Source organism: Cricetulus griseus, chromosome 2 (assembly GCF_003668045.3).
Source record: "Cricetulus griseus strain 17A/GY chromosome 2, alternate assembly CriGri-PICRH-1.0, whole genome shotgun sequence".
In the NCBI taxonomy this organism is placed as follows: domain Eukaryota; kingdom Metazoa; phylum Chordata; class Mammalia; order Rodentia; family Cricetidae; genus Cricetulus; species Cricetulus griseus.
In genome coordinates, this window is record NC_048595.1 from 284,686,506 (window position 1) to 284,704,316 (window position 17,811).

The 17,811-nt window shown below is 43.6% G+C and overlaps 1 protein-coding gene across 9 annotated transcripts in view; it reads left to right on the forward strand.

The window, feature by feature from the left end:
* The window catches only part of Tiam2 (TIAM Rac1 associated GEF 2), a 239,052-nt gene that overhangs the window by 113,563 nt on the left and 107,678 nt on the right, over positions 1-17,811 (forward strand). The window contains exon 1 of one of the 9 annotated variants that reach the window (XM_027401043.2): positions 16,812-17,022. The exons of the other annotated variants lie outside the window; for them this stretch is intronic. The gene's annotated coding sequence lies outside the window, so the exon portion shown is untranslated. Of the gene's footprint in view, positions 1-16,811; positions 17,023-17,811 lie in introns of those variants that run through there. 9 annotated transcript variants of the gene reach the window in all.

Here is a 17,811-nt window from a genome sequence, read left to right on the forward strand (position 1 = left end):
CTTTACTAGACGCTAAAGTCTCTTTGTCAGGGAGAGCCTCTTTTTTTTTTTCCCTGTAAAGATTTATTTATTATGTATATAGTGTTCTGCCTACATATTGCCTGCATGCCAGAAGATGGCGCCAGATCACATTATAGATGGTTGTGAGCCACCGTGCGGTTGCTGGGAATTGAACTCAGCACCTCTGGAAGAGCAGCCCGTGCTCTTAACCTCTGAGCCATCTCTCCAGCCCCACAATTTCATTCTTAAAGCTGATAAAACTCTACTGCGTACATATACCGTATTTTATCTTTTTCTCTGTTGGTGGGCTCCTGAGCTGTTTTTGTAACTTGACTATGGGAGGAGTGAGTGCTTCTTTAAACATGGATGCTTAGGTGTCTCCCTCAAGTGGTGCCTGAACTCCCTTTGAATATGTCCCTTTTGAGTGGTGCAGCTGAGTCATAGGGCAGCCTTGCTTTTAGTTTCCTGAGGTTGCCTTCGCCTTAATGAAGGTGTCTTAGTTAGGGTTTCTCTTGCTGTGAGGAGACACCATGACCATGGCAACTCTTATAAAAGAAAACATCTAATTGGGGCTGGCTTGAAGTTCCAGAGGTTCAGTTCATTATCAGCACGGCAGGGAAGCATGACAGCACACAGGCAGACATGGTGCTGGAGAAGAACCTAGAGTTCTACATCCTGATCCACAGGCCGCAGGAGGAGACTGTGCTTCACTGGGTATAGCTTGAGCATATAAATGAGACCTCAAAGCCACTTCTACAGTGACACACTTCCTTCAGCAAGGCCACACCTCCAAAAACTGCCACTCTCTATGGGCCAAGCACTCAAACACAAGAGCCTACCTGGGCCATTCCTATTCAGACCACCACAGAAGCCATCAAGCATCTTCTTATAGAAGGACAGATTGCTGCAGAGTCTTCTCTTTTCATCTGTACTTCCACTCCGCTATAGCCGTCATCTCATTCATCTCCTTACTCATTTATGCATTCACTAACATATTTACTGGACATTCACTGTGTGTCAGCATTATTAGAAGTAGTGTACTTTCTAGCAATAAATGATTCTTTTTTTTTTAGTTTTTTTTTTTTTTTTTTTTTTTTTTTGAGACAGGGTTTCTCTGTGTAGCTTTGGTGCCTATCCTGGCACTCGCTCTGGAGACCAGGCTGGCCTCAAACTCACAGAGATCTGCCTGCCTCTGCCTCCCGAGTGCTGGGATTAAAGGCACGCGCCACCAACGTCTGGCTGCAATAAATGATCTTAACAAGATCTCAGCTCTATGTAATTCATATTCATTTTTAAAGATTAACTCTTTGCGCATATGAATGTGTCGCCTGCATTTATACATATGCACCGCATGTGCGCAATCCCTGCAGAGGCCAAGAGAAGTAGATGCCCTGGAACAGGAGTTACAGACTGTTGTGAACCACCGTGTGGGTTGGGAATCAATTATAGTCTCTGGATGAGCAACCAGTGCTCTTAACCACTGGGCCTTCTCTCCAGCTTCCCGTTTACACTCTCGGGCAGACTTTGTGTTAAATGATTCACATTTAATGTTTTACTGGATCCTTACAGTAGCCCCAGGAGGCAATCTTACAGGTTGGGAAACAGGCTCATAGGAACTAAGACATTTGTATACAATCACACAGCAGTATTGGAAGACAGGCTGGAGAGACTGTAATGCCTTGATCCTGGGGGAATTGCTTAGCTTCCTGGGTACAACTGAGTGACAAGCAATCTGTATATGTCTGTGTGTGTTTGTGTGGGTTTTTGGCACCTTACCTGGGAGGCAAATCTTTGGGCGTGAATGTTGCTGCACCTGCCTTCACTCTAGTCTCTGTGCTGATTTTGAAGCCTGTAGATTTGGTACATCTTGGCTAGATTTGGAATTTTTGGCCAGCTGGAGAGAAAAATCACCAGCTCAGGCAACATTTCTGAAAACCTTCGAGTTCTTTCCTGCAGTACTTCTATAGTTTTGTGTTGGTTCAGCCCATGCGGTCTGAAGGCTTGTTCTTTGTGGTGAAATTTATTATTTATTAAAGCTTGCCTGAGGATTCATAAAGCAAAGTCATCCTCAAGCTATAGAGATAAGGCAGTGGTGATATATACCTTTAATCCTAGCAGCTAGGAGGTGGTGGTACACACCTTTAATCCTAGGACTCAAGATTTAGAGGTAGATGAATCTCTCTGAGTTCAAGGCCCCCCAGATCTACACTAGATTGATCCAGTCCTAAAGAGAAACAGCTCACACAAAGATCTCAGCACCTGGTATCTATCACACACGTTTAATCCCAGCACTAGAGGGGTATAAAAGATAGGAGCAAGGTAGTAGTCAGTATCAGGCATTCATTCTCCAGCCACATTGAGGAGAGATTACAGTATGAGGTTTGGTGGAGCCAGGATTGCCTTTCAGTCAGAGGTGGAGTAAGAGCTAGTGACCTGCTGCTTTGCTTTTCTGATGGTCAGCTTGAAGTTTGAACCCCAACATCTGTCTCTGGGTCTTTCATTTTTCATGCAATAGCTCTTCCACAGAAATAGCTCAGGAGATACCCTTCTCCACAGGACATATCCAGAACGTTTTTCTTATTTGTGTGCATTGTAATTTAAGAAAAGCAGCTCACTAGAGAAAGATGCCATGCAACAGGGTTCAAGCAGAGATTTTCCTTGTTTTTTAATTAGGGAAAGGGATCATAAAAAGTGGAAATGGGAGGGGGGAGATTGGTCTCTGGGGAAAGGAGCAGCAGGAGAGAGGAGAGGTTGGTTGGCAGACAGAGAGGAGAGAAAGGAAGGAAAGAAAGAAGGAAGGAGGGAAGAGGAGGGGGATGGGAGGTGAGCAGGGCATTTTTAGAGGGGAACATATTGAATAGGCACAGGTGGCAGCAGCTGAGCATGAATCCTGTCAGAACTCCAAAGACAGGCCAGTAAAATGCCTAAATACTAGCAGTATGACTATATCAGAGAGCCATGCTTGTGCAGGACTAGACTTCTGGAATCTTGTTTGGATAAAGGCAGTTTGTGTTTTTAAGTCTTGTTTATTGTTGTTATGTTTTCATTTATTTAACACTACCTAATGATCAGTGACAAGGAATGCTCCGATGAGCTGCTTTTCAGTAATTACTGAGTAACCTTCAAGGTGTGGTCAATACGGACCTGAGCTGCTTGAATTCGGAGCAGAGAGACTATTGATATCACCTCCTATTACTTTAAAAATGGCCTTTTGGCATTGGAAGATGAAGTTCGGTGGTTGAGCACTTAGCATGTGTGAGGCTGTGGCTTTCACCATCAATATTGTGAAAAAATTAATTTTTAGCTTTCTTTGGCCCTTTTTATACTTTAATTCATTTATTTTTGTTTTCATTTGTGGCAAGTGCTGCTATCACCCACTCTATTTTATGTTGAGGCAAACAGATTTCAGATGGCGTGGGCATTACTAAAGTGAATCGCTGAACTGGGCTCTGAGATATTTCCATTATATTCGCCATAATTTTATTTTTATTGTTTGTGATAGTAGGATATATGTGCTTATATAAACCATTTTGATTTTTGTATATGGCCAAATATCAAATTCAGGGTCTCGTGCATGCCAGCAAACACTGATCACCAAGTCCTCCAAGTTACAAGAAAAAAAATTATTTGGCGGTTTCACCCCTGTGTCTGTGTTTGTGTGTGTGTGTGTGTGTGTGTGTGTGTGTGTGTGTGTGTGTGTGTGATCTATTCTGGTCACACTTGTCACCTGACCCTCTGCCATCCCCACCCATACTCCTATCATGTCCAGATTCAACTTTCGTGGCTTTCTATTGTGTCTTTGCTTTGGCTCTGTGGCCCGCTGAGTTTACAGGGGCCTGCTGTTCGGGCTTGGATGTGGGGCTGTCCCTTGGAGATTGCCAATCACCAGTGTCCCCCCCACCCCCTCTGCAGCCCTCCATTGTCAGTAGCTCCCCATTTCCCATGAGCCTCTCTCTTACCCATGACCGAATGTTGATGGGCTAGTCTTGTACAGACCCTGTGCTGGCACCCACAGCTTCTGCAAGTTCATGAGTGCTATGGCCACATTTCATGGCTGTCCTCTCCATCACCTGGTTTTTTCATCCTTTCTGTCCTTTATTTTAGAGGAGTTTCTACTGTTTTATCACTTTACACCTCCCATTTCTTCAACAGACGCAGAAACCCTCATGAGCACGCCTTTGTGAACACGTGTGCTCCCACAGTGTAGAATATTCATATTCTTGATGACAATCAGCATGACAAGTTTTGTTTAGCCTCCACTAGGCATGTAAGTAAAATGGTGTTTTTCATGGACTGACATGTGTCAACACATATGCCCCTTACTCCCACCTTTCATTAAGAAAATTTGCAAATTTTTTTCTGAATATAAAAAAAAAGATCAAAAGAACCATACAGGGAGAACCCATCAACTTGATGCTTAAATTCTATAATTGTTAGCATTTCTATGATATTTGCTTTTAGGTATACTTTTGCATTTATATGCTTCTGAAGTGAATATTTCCCAAGTAGTAATTTACATGTTTCTTGGGGATCTTTGCCAAAGGCGTTTAATTTTAGATGCCTGTTAACACATGTGCCCTGTTACACCATCTTGTAATGGAGAAGTAAAAAGATGAAGCCTGGTTTTCTGATTTGAAAATATGCTGGGTTTTGGAATTTGGGAATGGACACCTAAATTGAGAGTATTTTATCAAAGCTTCCATGTCTAAGGAAGTTGAAAATTTATCTTACAGCATTTAAGACCCCGCTGAGTTTGTCCATGCTCAGAGCTAAAGTTACTGGGGTGACTTCAGCAATAAAATGCAACCAGACGTTGTGAGTCCACGTGAAAGGTCTGGTCCTAGTTGGCAGTGATTTGCTATCACAGGTCATTCTGAGATTAAAGGGATCTACTTATAAATTGTACCACAAGATCAGAATTACCTTCAAATCTAGAGGCAAGAGTAATACATACTCTTGTGATGCAGACAGGCAATTGTACAGAGAGGGTATCCACCCTCAGATGCTCTTGTGTTCCTGCCTCCCTTCCCGAAAAGTGTTTGTATCTAGGAAAAGTGTTTGTATCTTTTCCCGAGTCAAAGTTAAATGGCAAACTTTTTTATTGCCCCCCCTCTAGATTATCTATTTATATGTAAATGTTGTTTGTGTATTTCGTCTTTTGTTTTTTGTGTCTGTGTGTGAGGTGTGCATGCGGTGGGGGGGGGGGGCGAAGCCATGCATGTATCCATGTGTCCCTGTCTGGAGGGCAACTGTTGGCTTTCTGGTATCTTTTCTATTTGTTGCTTTTCACGTTGAGACAGGATCTCATACTGAACCTGGACTGGCTAGCCAGTGGACTTTCAGATTCACCTGTCTCCCCCATCTCTCCCACTGCAGTGCTGGGTTCCAGGCATGCACTTTTATGTGGGCACTGGGGATCAGATTCTCCTGCTGTGCACGCCCTTTGCCATCTCCCCAGCCCTACTCATTCTTTTAAAGACTCGGCAGCTAGTGACTTAGTGGTACTCTTAGTCCTTCTGTATTTACCTAGGGCCTCTTGGGGAATTCCCAAGTTTTCTGTTCTGCGACTTGGCTTCTATGGCAACCTTCTTACTCAGTCAGAAGCTGTGGTTATTTGGGTGTGTGTCTTTGCTCTGATGCCTGGTGCCAACCAGTTCTGTTACCTTGTGCCTTGATTCATGGCCTCTGTTAACTATTATTTATTTTTGAGATAGCAATACACTCTGTGGCTCGGGCTAACTTTCAGCTCCTGACAGTTTTCCTGCCTCAGCCTCCCAGATTCTGGGCTTGTGGGCATAAACCACTATGGTGGGTTAAGTCATCGGCTATAACATATGTAGTGGGAGGAGGCTGAATTGGGTGATTTTTTTTTCTTAGACCCTCTCCACGAGTATTAAAAGTTTTTGGCTCTGTGTTAATTTAAATTTTTTGTGGCAATTCTATTTGCTTTATAAATATTATACTGGTGACTTTGTGCAATGTTTTTTACTTGCCAGTTGAGGTTACGGAAGCATCCCCTCAAGTATGTGTTAAGCTATGTAAAATATTATTTTTTGGTGTGGTATTTTTTTTAACATGTCAATGTGTATGTGTCACTAAGGTATGTTTTAAAATCCAAGTAAGGAATTAAAAGTTTACCTGACTATTGTAGAATCTGATCCTTAATAACTCACCTATTACATAATTAACTATTCACTTTTTAAAAATTATCTGTATGTGCACACATGCCACACCTGTGGTCAGGGGACAGTGTGTGGGTATCAGTTCTCAGCTTCTACCTTGTAGAGGTGGGTGCTGTGTACAGCCTAGCTGACCTCAGAGCTTCCTGGAGATTTTCCTCCTGTCTCATTGTAGAAGGGCTGGAGTTACACATGGACCCTGCTGTATGTGGCTATTTTATGTGGGTTCTAGGGCTTTCCAGCAAGCAGTTTAGCTCACTGAGATATCTCAGTGGCCCAAGTCACATTTTTTAAAGTGAGAATGTTACCTTATACAGCTCTTGCCACATGTTCAGCACGAGTTATGAGTCTGTATACTTAGGATACAGACATCTTAAGAATGTAGGATTTTTGTTTCTTCTGTTGAATATTACCCCAGAAATTTAAGCACCACAGCAGAGATGGACTTCTGTTCTATTCAGCACCTAGCCAACAACAATAAAAATCTAACGCAAAAGTGACCTGAAAACTCTTGTGTATTTTTATATTTAATATCTCTCATCAAAGGTTATAATGATAGTGAGACTTACAAATACTCTGCCTCTTGTATAACTTTAATTTACAGCAATGTAACGCATATTCTTGATAAAATAGCTCCACATTTAGGTTATAAAGACTTTGAGTGTAAAGCACTGTTGTTGAGCTAACTTAAAAACAAAACAAACATGATTCCAACAAGGAACACAGAATGAAAGTATATCTGATATTTTGCTAATCATAGCATCATTTCTAAGGGCTGTTCTTGAGGCACAGTTTTATGACCATAGCATTCCATCTGTGGTTTTGACTGCCTACTCAAACACAAGGATGGTAGGTGTGTATTCTCAGGGCTCCAGGGCTTTTAAAAAGAGGCCAGGGTGGCTCTGGAGTGAGTAGGGCTTTATCCTGCAAGCCCTGGAGTTGGGCTCCTATGGAACTTCAGTGGTCATGGTGGATTGCCGGCCCAACAAGAGCCTAGTTATGGGCTCTGAAGCATGGTGGCAAGCTGTCCTGAGTATTCACTCCAGGCAGCCCATGGAAAAACCACTTTCTGGTTAAGTCTGCCTCATACTGTTCCATCAATGGAAAAAATTGAACATGATGAGGGTGTGTAGCAAGCGAGCAGACAGAAATACATCCAGCATTGCACACGATCCGTTTTTAGCTCTTAACGGCTGAGCAGTCTCAAGTGTTAGACACCGTTTCCTGGCTCAGCAGGGCAAAGGAAGACAGACCATGGCTTCTAGCTGGCTGAAAGCTCCTGCGAACTGGCCACAGCCACAGTTCTGACCAAGGTAAGGTCGTAAAGATGTTTATTTCTGTATTTCTGAGTTGAGACAATTTACACCTGGGAGATAAGGTTTTTCTAGAAGCTTTGCTTGGCAGCATACCCTTGAGTGCTGCCTTTGTCTTGAGTTTATGCTCAGAAAGCACACGTTACTGAACAGAAAGGAATTATTATCTATAACTAGTGCACATATGTTTCCAAACACCTCTGGGTGATGTATGACAGTTGCTGTAGAATATTTTTTGTGTTGAAAATTCTCCAAGCAGATTGGTACTGACTGTTTTTCCCTAAGATGTCTGAAGAAAGTGCCCGTTTCTCAGTCTGATTATGTTAAAACATAAATGAATGTTACGCACCTTTCCCAGTCTATTTTGGGGGGGGGGTGTAGTGGGAAGCTGAAATGCACCTCTGATTGTATTTTTTGTAAATTCCCATTGTTCTATCAAATGCAGCTTTTAGCCAAGTAAGGGTTTATTTCCTAACTTGTAATTTGTTGTTCACTGCTGAGTATTATTTGTCTTTCGGCTTGTCCTGAACTTTTGAAGAAAATAGAAGCCATTGTAGTATGGTTGGGAAGCCCTCAGTTTAAGCAGAGAGAGGGATCCAAGTGGTGGCATTCATTAGGGCTTGAACTCTGAGCATACGCTGTCCCAGCTGAGGGTGTGTGCCGACAGCAGGACAGAGAAACCCTAGCTCGGGTCCCTCTTGATTGGCCTACCATTCATTTGGCCCAGCATGTAATTCTCAGAAAATTGGTGGGTGGAGAGACAAAAATAGGAAGGTCGTTTGAAGTCATAACTTGGTAGTATATTTATAGGATATCTGAGAGTTCGGGTTCATCTGTATGGCTGCTTGGAGCGTTTCCTAGGATGTTGTAGTTTTTTTTTTTTTTCTGTATTTCTATTCCTAGGCCTTCAGTCAGGGCTAGGGACTCTGCTGGTCTGCTTCCTTTCACTGTAAAGATGCTGTGCACGAGTGGGGTTGTGTAGTGAGAGTTCCTTTTTTAGCCATAGGAAGGCTGTCTTCTTGTGGGTGTGGTGGGTACCCTCAGTCCATCCTGTCCTTTATAGAAATGTCTTTGGGAGGGTAGAGGCGAGGGGGTAAAGTTCAGGTCGGTTACTACCCACAGAATAATTGGTTACATTGTTGATTCCTTTTAATCTCAGAAATGTTGCTCAGATGGTGATGGATGGGGGGAGGGCAGTTCAGAGTGGGAATTTTCGGTCCGTTTTTCTGCTGAGTTGGACACTTGGCACTGGCTTTGGTTTTCATAGGATCACAGGCAGATGCCGAAGCTGCAGAACCCAAGTGACTCGGGTCCACAACACTGGCTTAAGAGAGCATTTCAAATACATTCGGATAAAGCCATCAGTGATGGCTGCAAAGCCTTCTCAGGTCTTGCACATGGGAAAAAGGCAAGGGCAGGCTCAGGGTCCTTGGGGAGAGAGTGCTTTCCCAACCTGGCCCTGCTTGCACTCAGTAGGATGGACAATTCTAACTCCATGGGCTAAGTTCGTGTTGAGTAGAGCTCTGCTTACCATGCAGTTAGTATGGCTCCCACAACCCCTTCGAGACATAACTATGGAATGCATGCATGAACCCCGAGCCACACCCCTTAAGTACCCAAGGTACCTTCCCAGATCTGTGCAGGCAGGCCTCCAGGTTTCCCTGCTCCACAAAGTCCACCTACATGCCGATAATAAATTGAGTTAGTGTGATCGCATGGCTTACCTGTCAGATTTCTTAGAAACTTTTCCTGTTCACAGAACATTTCAGAACTATGGTCATTCTGGACATATTTCACTTTTTAAGAAATAGCATTTTCTCCTTTGAAGTTAAATGTGTCTTTGGTACAGGCCAACAAAGTGATGTCTTTCTGAGAATCAAAAAGGTACACATTTCTGGTAGAAAGGATTTAGAGAATTGATAGGATTGAAGGAAACCATTGACTTTGAAGAAAATAAAACTGATAATGATACAAGATACATGGAGCTAATAATTGGATTTTAAAAGCAGTGATTAGATATTTCTTATTATGCAGTCCTGCTTAGTGAACTATAGGTATAAATCCCTGATAATCCTGTGTAGGTTCCTTCCTGCCTGTTCCCACAGCCGCTTTGCCCCAAATAAATGCATGAACACTATATTAATTATAAAACTGTAGCTGATGGCTAGGGCTTCTTACTGTCTAGCTCTGTCTTAATTATGAACCCATTTCTATTAGTCTGTGTATTGCCTGGAAGCTGTGGCTTACCCGTAATCGGCATGTTACTCCTTCGGCAGCAAGGAGTCTCTTAGGGTCCTCATCTCTGCCTTCCTCTACCCTGCCTTCTCCTGATCTGGTAGCCCTGCCTTAATTTCCTGCCTGGACCTGGCCAATCAGTGTTTTATTCATCAACCAATAAGAGAAACATATATTCAGAAGGACATCCCCCATTAGTCCTGCCTGGGTATAATTTCATTTTCTGTAGTTCTGGGGTTAGAATCCAGGGCCTCTTGTATATGGGGCAAGTGCTCTGCTATTGTGCTAGAGCCCTAGTTTCCCAGTCCCCCTTAAAACAGGCTAACTAGTGTTGGGAAGATTAACTGTCCCAGGTGTCTGTTTTCTGTTCTTCCCTTCTGTCTCTCCCTCCCTTGATCAAATCTTGTTGTTGTTTTGTTTTGTTTGTTTTTTGAGACATAGTTTCTCTGTGTAGTCTTGGCTATCTTGGAACTCAGTATGTAGACCATGCTAGCCCCAAACTCTGTCCCTGCATTCTGAGTGCTGGGGTTAAATTGTAGACTAAGTGTTGAGTGGATCCTGGCAGATTTAAATATCTATGAAGAGGAAGAATTTTCCCTTTTTATTGTCTGTCAACAGTTCAAAACTCCTCTCAAACCATGGCCCTCATCTTTGTACAGTAGCTGTGGAGAACTTCCAATACACACACGCTACCCTAACCTGCTTGGTAAGGCAGCTGTGATAGACACTTTAGTGCTTGTCTATTCCCATGTCAGCCATTGATTAGGAGGTGGGATTTCTCTGTCTTTGAGTTATTGCGTTTGTTCACCCTTGCTCTATAAACCATACAGAATTGCAGGGCAGTGGTGGCACATGCCTTTAATCCCAGCACTTGGGAGGCAGGGGTAGGCAGATCTCTGAGTTTGAGGACAGTCAGGGCTACACAGACAATCCCTGTCTTGAAAAGCAAAAGAAACAAAAGTAGAGGGGAATATAGTTCATTTTTGCTCAGGGTTTTTAAGTTCAAGAAATTCAAGAGCATGACACAAAGAGACAAAAAGTAGGCCGATTCACTTCATGGCAAGATTTCCTCACGTTAACAAATTCACAGTTTTGCTGTAGTAAGATGCCCTTCATACCTGCAAGAATTAGAACAATCCAGGGAGAAGGGCCTGGCACTGAATGACGGATGGAATTTCTAGGTGCCACTTCCCAAAATACTGGATATTGGCAAATGAAATTTCAAAAATTGTAGGGAACAAACCACTGCAGGGAAGGGAATGTTCCTTATCATGTGTTAGTTGGAAAAAGTCTCCTGCTCTCTGGGTCAACATTAGCCTATCATTTGGGTTTCTCCAGGGTGAATTTAAGGCTTCAGCCCTCCAGAGCACTTACTAACTGTGGAGGCTGGAAGTCTGGGATCATAGTACAGCACGGCCACTCCTTCTGAGACTCTGAGAAGAGCCCTCCCTTGATTATCTCAGCTTCTGGTGGAGGCCACTACCTTTTGGTAGCCTCAGTTTATAGATACATGGCTCCAATCTCTGCCACTGCCCCTTGGTCTCATTCTGAAAGTTTGTTTAGGTTTCGTTATTCCTTTCTCTGGCAGTGAGCACTATGGCAGAGACAGAAAACACAGCCATGGGCTGAGGTGTCACAAGGTAAGACATTGGAGAAAAACAAGTGTCGGAACACATTATCACTTAGACTCCAGAAAAGAGATGTGGATCCAGTTGATTTCAGGAATCAACCTCAGCCACTTTTCCATCTTGTTCATTGAGGCAAGGTCTCTCAATCAATCCCAGAGCTCACCGATGTGGCTACTCTTTCAAGCCACTTTGCTCTTGGGATTCTGCCTCTACTTTCTGAGACTGGAATTACGGGCAGGTCACCATGCCCATCCAGTGTTTATGTGGGTTGTGGATCTGAACTCTGGACCCCCTGTTAGTATGGCAAGTACTGAGCAATCTTCCAGGCCTTTACTTAATTTTCTCATTCCTTTAGTTGGCATGCAAATTAATGAATTTCATTGTAGCATGCATACATTTACCACTCTGTGCCCTCTTCCATCTCCCCTGTGTTTGTTGGTCTCATTATGCTCCTTCCTCTTTCAATCCACAGAATACTTTTCTTCATTTCCTCCCAATTCATCTCACTGCTCTGTTACCTTTATGGGCCTCTCCTTGTGTCCTTGACCTCTTAGTGTTGGGGTCCCTTGGCTTCCCTTTGCTTGCATACACAGAGCTTATCCAGGTGGCCTAGCTTTCCTTGCCTGACTACAGCCTCACATATCCAACTATTCCACTCAACATGGTCACGTTCATGTCTAGTGGACACTCTCAAACCCAGCATGTCCAGCATTGAGTCCCTAATCTTTCATATTAGTCAGCTTCCCTCTGATGTAACGAAATAGTGAGATAATCAACTTTCAAGGAGGGACAGGTGGTTTGGATCCCCTGACAGCAGCCGCTTCAGTCTGGGGTTGACTGGCTGTTGTGTCGGGATCTGTGATGAGGCCATACTTCATGGCAGAGAGCACGATGGAGTAGAGTGGCCCACCTTGTGGCAACAGGGAGGAAGAGAGAGAGAGAGAGAGAGAGAGAGAGAGAGAGAGAGAGAGAGAGAAAGCATTTCCTTCCCCAAAATGCCATATCTCTTCAGAGTTTCATCTCCTTCCAGATGTGCCACAGGCTGGCAACTAAGGCTTTAATCTATGGACCTTTATGGTTTGCTCTTGATTCTCCTGCCTCAGCCTCTCCAGTGCTGGGATTACAGATGTGTACCACCATATTCAGCCCTTTGTGGACATTTGAGAACAAAACCATAACATATTTCCCTAGTCTGCTCTTCGCTGCCTGCATTTTCCCTTCAGTGACTTAGACTAGAGTCTTAGAGTTGTCCTAGCATCTCTTCTAGACCCAGAGGGTCTTTCCACCGAGGGTCCTGTCTTCTTTCACTGTATCCAATGTCTGCTCACTCCTCAGCTCCCCTCAGCTACATCTTAACCCTTCTCAGATGAATCCTGACCCTGGCTTAGCATGTCTGTCTGCCTGTACTTGCCTTGGCAGTCCAAGTGCATATAGCAACCATGCTGGTCTTTTGTCCCATGAAGAGCCTCTTTGGCACAGCCCTCAGATTATAGCTCAGTGTCAATGTGAGTAGCCCCAGCCCTTTGGCTGTCTCTTCCAGCTGTGCTCTTGGCTCCTCCTGACTCATTGCTTCCTCTGTGCTGCTCCCCTGTCTCCTCTGCTTCAGAACCTCTTGCCCACTCCTCTCCAATGGACTTGCACTTTTTGTCAGCTGGGATGCTCTTTCCTCCCTTCCTCCTCATCTCTGGGGCACTTTTGGTTTCACCATCACTGTCCTGAGATGTACTGAGTGTTTCCTTTAGGACAGAGATTCACATCCACTCTGAAAGGGGAACCTAGAAGTTCAATGTACTTTTTAAGAAGACAGGGAGCAATTTCAGAATTAAAAAAAATTCGTGGGAATTTTGAATTATTTCAATAGGGTGCTATGTTAATTACTTGTTTTGTCGCTGTGACAAAACAGTTCTGATGTGTGTCATCTTGGTAGGGAAATCAAGGCAGCAAGAGTGTGAGTCCACTGGTCACTTGCATTGCAGTCAGGAAGCCGAGAGTGATGGATTCCGGTGCTCAGATGACCTTTTTATTCAGGCATGGTCCCACCATGAGGAACGGTGCCACCCACGATGAAAGTGGGTCTTCTCACCCCATTGACCTAATCTAGACAACCTCTCCCAGGCATGCCCAGAGGCTGGTCTCCTAGGTGACTCTAGATCCTGTCAATTTGGTAGTTAGTATTAAAAATGATGACAAAGATCCTGGTTTGGGGCTAAAGAGATGGTTTAGTGGTTAAGAGCACTGGCTGCTCTTCCAGAGGTCCTGAGTTCAATTCCCAGCAACCACATGGTAGATCACAACCATCTATAATGAGATCTGGCATCCTCTTCTGGCATGTAGGCATACATGGCAGGTGGAATACTATATACAATAAACAAATCTTTTTTTTGGGGGGGTTGAGACAGGTTTTCTCTGTATTGTTTTGGAACTTGTCCTGGAACTCGGTCTGTAGACCACACTGGCCTTGAACTCACAGAGATCCACCTGCCTCTGCCTCCTGAGTGCTGGGATTAAAGGTGTGCGCCACCAATGCCTGGCATAAATAAATCTTAAAAAATAAATCCTAGTTTGATTCTACTTTTTTTTTTTTTAGCCCCTTAGCAATCTTGAACAAGCTGTTCAACCCTTGGGGACTTAAAGTCCCCTTTCTATGAAGCAGGAGCAAATGTGCAAGTTATCAATGAGGGTTCTTGCTTCCCATGGATCCTTAGCACAGATCAGCATTCAGAACATGCTAAATTCTTCCCACCCTCCATGCATCCATAGACTTCAAGTTTCAAAAAAATTCAATTCCTATGCAAATAAAAAAATTAAGTATTTTTTTTTGTACTTTTTTGAGTCAAGGTCTCAAGAATTCCAGGCTGTACCTCAGACAGCATCCACCTAGCAAGAATTCCAGACTTGCTAACAAGCTGAGGGTGACCTTGAACTCCTGACCTTCCTACTTCTATCTCCCAAGTGCTAGGATTACAGATGTGTGTTACCATGCCTAGCTAAACCAGCAACCTTAAACTGGACCTACTAGTCCTGTTCAGTTTTCTTCCTAAAGTTTTAATAAGTTGTTGGGTAAAGTCTTAGTAGATTTGTGTATAATCACATGAGTTAAGAGAAGTTTCGGCAAAGTCTTATTTTAAGGATAACTTCGACAGTAGCCTTCAGATGGAAATATTGTAAAAGTAAACCCCAAAGTAGGGCCGCACCTCCAATTAAAGTAGAATGGTCACACATTTATGAGGCTGGGGGACACACCTATTTATACGGAGGAGGAAAATGTGTGGTTTATGCCCGTTCATTTTTCAAGTTTAAATGGAACAGTGTATAATGAAGAAAGAGTTTGCCAAGAATAACTTGGTAGAATCGTTGGAGCATATTTTGGTTGTAAAAACGTGATTGAGGCTCAGGGGTTCTATGTCTGCTTTCAATTTCCTGAGGCACGTGTCTTATTTTCGGGTCTCTGCAGTCAGGAACAAGGAAGCCAATGGTTGCAGCCCCACAGTCCAAGTCCCCAGGCTGCCTCCATTGTGGTGTGAGGTGTGGGCCCTGCTTGCAGAAACCAAGCTTGCTTTTGTGAAATGGCTTAGGCAGAGTTAATGAAGAGAGGTTACTTAAAAGTCAGGCTGACAGTTTTGACTCTGGCAGTCACAAGTCACAGAAGAGAGCCATCTGAAACCCATGTTTAATTCATGAGAATATTTGGTTGTGGTGCCAGCCCCTGAACAGCACAAGGTCTCAGGGGACTGGGATAGAGGGGAGAATTTGGATGGTAATGATGGAGACCTGGGAGAAAAGGTGAAGTAGGATAGACCATTAATACATTAAAAACAAACAAATACAAAATGCCAAGGAACTGGAAGATAGGTCAGTGGGCATAACCACTTTCTTTACAAGCATGAGGATCTATGCTGAGTCTCAAGAGTCCATATTTAAAAGCAAAGGCACTAACAATAAAATCAGTGCAGTGTGGCACATGTGGGTAATCTCAGTGCTGGAGAGGCAGAGAGAACTGGATTCCTGGCCAATCAGCCTGGCCTGCTCTGCTAGTTCCAGGCCAATGAAAGAGAGACCCTGTCTCAATGAAAGTAAGGTGGATGCTGTCTGAGGTACAGCAGTTGGGGTCCTTTGGCCTCTGCACACAAACAAGACACCTGCATGCTCACCTACACAGACAAATGTACTTACACACAGACAAAAAAGAGAAACAAACAGCACACATAGCTTCTGCCATTGCCACCACCACCACCACCAACAACAACAACAACAACAAACAACAACACACTTGAAAGTGTCTGACTGGAAAACAAAGCATAGTGTGATAATTCTTAAAGGAAGATGTTTCCTCATAATCAAGACTATTTCACTCAATTCTGTAATTGAAAGGATTTTTTGTTGTTTAATCCCTGTAATGTTTTTAGTTCCTGTGACGGTTCAGCTGTAGCCAGCCACTCGATTTACTTGGCATTCCACAAACATACCAGCAATATTTGTGGGATGTGGTCTGTGCGCTGCTGGAGTTGTGTGTTCTCTGTTGCTTCTCCGTGTGGCCCATGTGTGTAATCTACCTCACATCCCACACAGGCTGACAGTGGCTCTGAAAAAGGGATCCCATTGCACTCCTTTGGTTTTCCTTGAAGCCCTTCGCAGGAGTCCTGGGACGTCTCCAAACCATTCCCACTGACTTGCTGAGGGGAGCAATTTATTTCCTTTCAGTTCCCCAAGTTTCTGTCAAGACCAGGAACACATCTTTTCCTGTCAGTGCCACCCTGTAGTGGGACCCTTCTAAAGGGATCACTTCATGTGTATCTGGAGTTGGGGTGATGGGTGCTTGACTGCCTCTTTCTTTGTGCTTCATTCTCATTGCCTTTTCCTTCCCAGCTTTGTCACTGACACTCAGGCATTGTCAGCTTTCTACCTTGGCCTGAACAAGCTGGAGGCCTTTCTCTTACTCGGTTCATGCTTCAGTCACTTATGGAATCAGGAAGCCACAGGATACCCAAGTCTTTGGACTTGCTATTTTCCATTCCTCTGTCTTCTTTTCTCCCCCTTCTTTATCTGACAGAAATCCTTTGAGTTGTCCTAACTTCCTATTGCATTTTCTCTGAAATTAGAATACAAAGGAATGAGGACCATAGACTTCCTTGTAGAGCCCTCAGTGTTGGACGGTCCCTTTCTTGTCTGGCTCCTAGCTGCAGCTCAGGTGTGTGCCACCATTCATGGCTATGGCATAGTTTCAAAAGGTTATTGGGACTACTAGTCAAAAAGACTTAACTATGCTTCACAACCCAGGATATAAACAAGTACCCAGACATATTGTTTCAGAACCCAATATATAAAACAAGTACCCAGACATATTGATTGTTGCAGAACCCAATATATAAACAGTACCCAGATACATTGTTGCAGAACCCAGTATATAAACAAGTGCCCAGATACACTGTTGTAGAACCTAGTATATAAATAAGTGCTCAGACACATTGTTGCAGACAGTAGTTTTACCTGCCATTTTTTAATCTTATTTTCTCTCTATTCTTTGCTGAGGTTGATTCATTATGGAAACTTCATGACCCACCATGAGACCCTAGTGTGAACAGCAAGTTTGTGTGGAACACTGCAGATGATAGTGTTTCTTACAAAGAAGGTGTGACCACCCCCATATGATGAATGGGCTTAACTAAGGTGATGAACTTTGCCCCAGAGCTGGGTCATTGTCCTTGTGGAATTTATGACTTTCCCCCTGTTGAATGTCAGCCATGCTTGTCCACTGAGCTCAGGCTCCTGGGGCACTCAGTGCTGCCCAGTGAGTGGCTGACCCTTTCATCTGTTAATGGGCCCCCACTGCACTGAAAGATAGCTGGTGGGGCTCAACGGAGCTTCTGAGCTTAGAGGCCTTTAGGGGCAGCTTGTTTCCTGCCCACTCTGTTTGTAAAGATTGCAGATTCCTGTGGAGACCAGATGTTCCTTTGCCTGCCTGTTTACCCCATTGAGTTCAAGTCTTAAAATCAGAATTCCATGGTTCATTGACAAAAAAAAAAAAAAAAAAAAAAAAAAAAAAAGATGACAGGAGGAGGTTTGGGCTATTGACTGAGTTTAAGTTTCAGTCCTTTATAGAGCTGAATGCTATCGTTATATACATATGTGTCTCTTTCGTATGGATTTGTAGTCACACACAGAATAGTATAATATTAAGAATGGTTTTCTCAGCTTAAGCACTATGGGCACACTGGACTAGACATTTATTGTGGGGAGCTGGTGTGTTGTCTGATGCTAAATGACATCTCTGGCATTGCTGCTACATGCCACTAGCATGATCTCAGTCTCTTAGGGGTGTGCCCTTGGGGGCTATAGCCTCTAACAGTATCTTTAATCATGCTAAATGCTGTCTAGAGAGCAGTCACCCTGGCTTGCAATGACTGCTTTAAGGCATTAATAGTTGCTCAGTGAATTATTATGATTATTTGTTCATCT